Raw genomic sequence first — 5,000 nt, 5'->3', positions numbered from 1 at the left:
TGCAACATGGGCTTGGAGAGTAAAGAATTAATGCACGTGAGATGAACAAGAGAGGATGAGCAAGACTGAGGGTGAGACACAGAGCACAGGAGAACCAGAGCAAATCAACAGCCGGCGGTGTCTCTGGGGCTGGTGCACACAGCAGACAGCAGACAGCCTTGGCGCAATCCGTGCTGCCTCCCGCACCTTCATCCAACAGGCTGGGCGGGCAATTTGCTGCTTCGGGAGGAAAAAAACCAAAACATTGGCAATCCGTCATATCTGGGTTGAAAATAGCAACCCCTGCTGATGATCGTCGCTGCGCCTCTTGTTGCCATAACGGCTGCCGAGCGGTTGCCACGGCGTCTCCAATCCCAGGCTCTCAGTGGAGGTGAATCCCCGATTCTGTCATTAGCCAGGGGAAACCCTTAATGACAGGCCCAGCCAGCGGCAGCCAACCAGCAGCCAACCAGCAGCCAACCAGCAGCGGCTGATAGGGGAGCCTGAGACCTGCAGCAACTCTTTGGCACAGACAGAGACTCGCTCACATGTGTGGATTTATACGCTGTTAATCAGCACCACCTATGCAATCCTGATTTCACAAGTTCTGTTGAGTCTGGAGTAGATTTGATTTAAATGGAAGAAAAGTACAGTTTCAATCAGTCCGACACTAAAAAGCAAGACCTTACTACTATGTCAATGTGTGCAGTTGGCTGGTGGAACTCAATAAATATAATGGAATACCAAAAAAACAAACCCCCAATAGACAAACATCTGGAAACCCAGCCTTGAAGATATCTGTGCCCTACAGAGAAACTAAGTGTTGTGTTTTTATGTGCCCTACAGAGAAACCAAGTGTGGTGTTTTTTCCAGCCATCTTTTTAGTTTGGTTTGGCGTTCAGTATTAAATCGTTGTCTGAGGACTCGATAATGAGTAGTACAGATAGTCAGATGGCCTGAGATTTATGCCCTTAGCCAGGATTACTTCATCATGACTTCTGCCTCTGCTTATCTAATGAGGGACTGCTGTCCCTCTGGTTTCTTCTGTACCATGTTTCATCAACACATCACATCACTGTTTTCTTCTGCATTTCATCTGCCTACCCCCTCATCATTTCGTCTGTCTACCCCCTGACCCCGTTTTTTAAATCCCAGGTCATTACTCTTTCCGCACTTCTTCTTTTTTTCTATCAGATCATCAGTGCTTTCCTCCATCTACTCTCTCATTTCATGGGTGGCTTTTAATTCTGCATCTGTTGTGTTGATCTGGCTTTAGCTCAGCCTCCATGCTCTTGTCCTGACCATGGCCCCCTCACTCTCTACTGTGTGGGTCTGATCTGGGTTCAGTTGTGCGGCCCCTTGCCCTCTGCTGCTGCTGCTGCTGCTGATGATGATGATGGCAGCGTGTCACCTGTCATGTGTCATGTGCTGAGATAGAGACCAGCTGGTCACGCGCTCTAAGCCTACAGATCTACTGATACCAGTGGACACAATACAAGCCCAAGTCTGTTTCAGCTGCTCCTTCATAGAGAGACACAGCTTGTTTTATCTTTCTATGCTTAAATGGCTACTTGAACACTGCAATTTCCCTATTGGTATGAAGTATATCTATCTATCTATCTGTCTATCTATCTATCTATCTATCTATCTATCTGTATGTATGTATGTATGACGGATGTATGTATGCATGTGTGTGTGTGTGTGTGTGTGTGTGTGTGTATCTAGTGTATCTATCTATCTATCTATCTATCTATCTATCTAGTATATATCTATCTGTCTATCTATCTATCCACACTGGTAATAGATTGTGTTACTGTAGCTCCAAACAAAAGACACATGACACAACAGAAAACGACATTACAGTAATGGGGTTGCGTGCAGATATCTATTGACACAGCACTAGGACAGAGACTAGTAGTGTGAATGATTTTATGTACAGTATGCAGAACCCAAAGTATGTAGGTATTTCCAGTAATGATAATGAACTAGCCAAAGTACATATTTCAGTGTATGATATTTACAGGGGAGCCCATGTTATTGTGGCTCAGACTAAATGGAGAGTTGCGTGTGGGAGGTGTGATGAGGTGACGCAGGAGAGGAGTGGACGGAGCTGTGTGTGGTTCAGAAGTGAGTCTGGCCCAGCCATTAGCCTTTTGCCTCCCAGCAAACTCAGGAGGAGACTGCTTACATGCCCATAGACCTGAGTTGGATGTGCTGAGGTTTAATGTTTATTTAATCGTAGGCTTCCGAAAGCTTATCTCAGCTTTCTCTTGCCATTTTTTTTTTTGGAAAGGAGCTGAATTGCCTCGGAAAACTGAAAAAGCATACATTTGCATATATTTTCTCCCACAGGCTAAGCAAATTGATGTTTTATTTATTTCTCTCTCTCTCATTCTGTGGGTCTTTGTGTGTGTTCAGGTTGAAAAAAATGGAAATGACTATTCAGCTAGTCCTCAGTATGTGAAAGTAATTTCATCACATTCAAGGTGATGATGTGTAGAGTTAAACAGTAGATCATCACTCCAGGAATCTCCCTAGCGCCTCTTAACTTCTCAACGCCTCTTCGCTGAGGCTTTTCTCCCTTCCTCGTCTGAGCTGTCAAAACATCAACACGGGCTCCGTGCGAGACGGAAAACGTTATTGTCTGTGACAGCAAAACCGGAAGATTCCGCTCTGCTCACCGCTCGGCTTCCCTATGAAATGAAGGGGGGGGGGGGGGGGTAGCAAGGCAGGCAGCACTCTGCGGTCAGACAAAGAGTGAGTGTGTGTCTGCGCTCACCTTTAAAAGCGCCCAGCGCCCAGGTAGCCCAAGCAGCAGGTAGCCCCCACTGGATCGAATGCACCCCTCTGAGGGACACCCACACCGTTTCATGTGCCCAGCTGGCTGTCTGTGCTGCAACAATGGAGGGACCATCCTTCCAACTGCACCCCCTAACCCACCCCCACCCCCCTAAAAAATAAAAAAAATTCAATCGATTGTGTCATAGCATGAAAACAAGAGGCAGGGAGGAGCACGGAAACAGCGTCTGACTCACTGTGATATCAATTCATGGGGGGTTGGGGTGGTGATGGTTAGAGAGACTCATGAATCCACAGCTCGAGTGCATGAGTGTGTCTGAGGGATAGACAGGAAAAGGTCACGCTGCGGGGAGCATTGCGAGCAGCAGCCAGCCCATCCTGTAATATCAGTCCCCGCGCCTCCAGCCTCACTCATCTACTATGACAGGAGTGATGGAAGCAGGGGGAATAGCCGAGGATGATGATGATGAGAAGTGTTGCACTCTGGGAAGATGCTCACACCTTATGCAACCCCTCCTCAGTACCACCATATCAAGTGTGTGTGTGTTAGTGTGTGTGTATGTGGGGGGGTGCATATGTGTGTATGTGTGTAAACATGTGGATGTCTTTCTATTGCTTGTCAGTTTGTCAGTAAGCAACAATCCACCAAATCAGCAAATTGCGCTACACTACATGCTTTGTAGTGGACTTGCAGGTGTCGTGTCAAACTGACTGAAACAACAGCATTCCATATTCACCAGAAGTTACTTTAGTTTTGGCAGGAGACTGTGAGAACTCAGGAAGACTCCCCAGACCCTAATCACTGCCTTCACATCAGCGCACTGTCCTCGGATTAGTGTTACGTAACACGCTGACAGGATGAATGTCAGTCGCTGCTGACGCTTCCCCCGGCTGGTGTGTGTGTCAGCAGCCTGATGGGGATACCAGGGGGGGATTTCTACCTGCACGCCTCACTTGAATGTTCATTTACTGTACAGTGCACTGGGTCTGCCTGGGATTCGTTTTTTTGCTGATAAGATTCCAAATATCGTCTGACTTGAATGCAGGATTCTCAGTCTGTACTGACAGGAAAAACAACAGACCAAAGTCAATATTGGAGTAGCTTTTCCAAGATGGTTCCAGGGTTCATGTGTAGCAGAAATACTCAATAATGTAGAGAAGCAATATGAGGTACAAAGGCATACAGGTAGAGGCCATGATTCTGGCAACAGCTTCTTGCTTGAGCTCACCAGTTACACCCCTATCTGACATGTTCCTGAAGCCATAAGTTGATTGGCTGGATTTAAAAAAAAACTTTTATCATTTCTTTCCTTTTTACCAAGCTAGGACTGTGTATGAACACTGGACTGTGAAAAGTAATTTGGTGAATTTTACAAAAGTGTATTGGATTAAAATTGACTGCATGTGTCGTGTGTGAGCTGTGTGTGGATATATATTTACATGCTTATACAGTATGTGGCATGTGTACCATGTGTAGACATACCCAGGACATTTACATAGACTCTCTCACCAGACTGGTACTCTTTGGGGTCATTCAGACAGCCGATGTGGCAGCAGCATGTTAGCTGCGTTACCTGTCCGTTTTCATTTCGGCGTCCATGTTACATGTAACAGGTTAGAGCGTGCACACTGCCTGCGTGACACACGCGTGTCAGGAGCGGCTTGAGCCGCACTGAAAAACGTGTGCATGCTAGAGATTTTTCACACGACATGCGAGTGTGTTGGAAGCAACGCAGCAGCCACGGAACAGACACGCAACGCACCCGCCACGTCTGAACGACCCCTTTCACAGACTAGACGAGACTAACCGATCCAGGAGCTTGTATGCCTTTTCCACTCTGCAGTGAGAGAACTATGACTGTAAAACTCATACCCCTGATGGTCAAGTGATAAAACAATGGTGAACAGTGAAAAGAGGGTTTAAATATAATACAGTAGGTGTGTTTGAACTGAAAGTGAGTGCCAGACGACACTGTTCTTCTTGCAGTGATGGTGAGGTCAGGTGTGTGGTGTGGGGGTTATGGGACAGTAAGGGGATCGGCGCAGACAGTCAGGTGACCAGTTGAGTGCTGTGAGGAGAGACCTCCTGTCAGACTCCTGTCGCAAACTATCAATTGTTCTCCTGTAAGAGTAGACTCTGGGCGACACACTTTTATATAATGTGTTTATGTGTGTGTGTCTGTGTCTGTGTGTGCATCTCTCTGTGTGCGTCTCTCTCTCTC

General features: G+C 46.7%; 1 protein-coding gene across 4 annotated transcripts in view; it reads left to right on the top strand.

The window, feature by feature from the left end:
• prkcab (protein kinase C, alpha, b) overlaps positions 1–5,000 on the top strand; it is a 115,998-nt gene that overhangs the window by 31,920 nt on the left and 79,078 nt on the right. The gene's annotated exons all lie outside the window — the stretch shown is intronic.

Source organism: Alosa sapidissima, chromosome 3, assembly GCF_018492685.1.
Source record: "Alosa sapidissima isolate fAloSap1 chromosome 3, fAloSap1.pri, whole genome shotgun sequence".
Classification (NCBI taxonomy): domain Eukaryota; kingdom Metazoa; phylum Chordata; class Actinopteri; order Clupeiformes; family Clupeidae; genus Alosa; species Alosa sapidissima.
The sequence above is the reverse complement of the archived record's forward strand: the minus strand, read 5'-3'. Positions and strand labels throughout refer to the sequence as shown.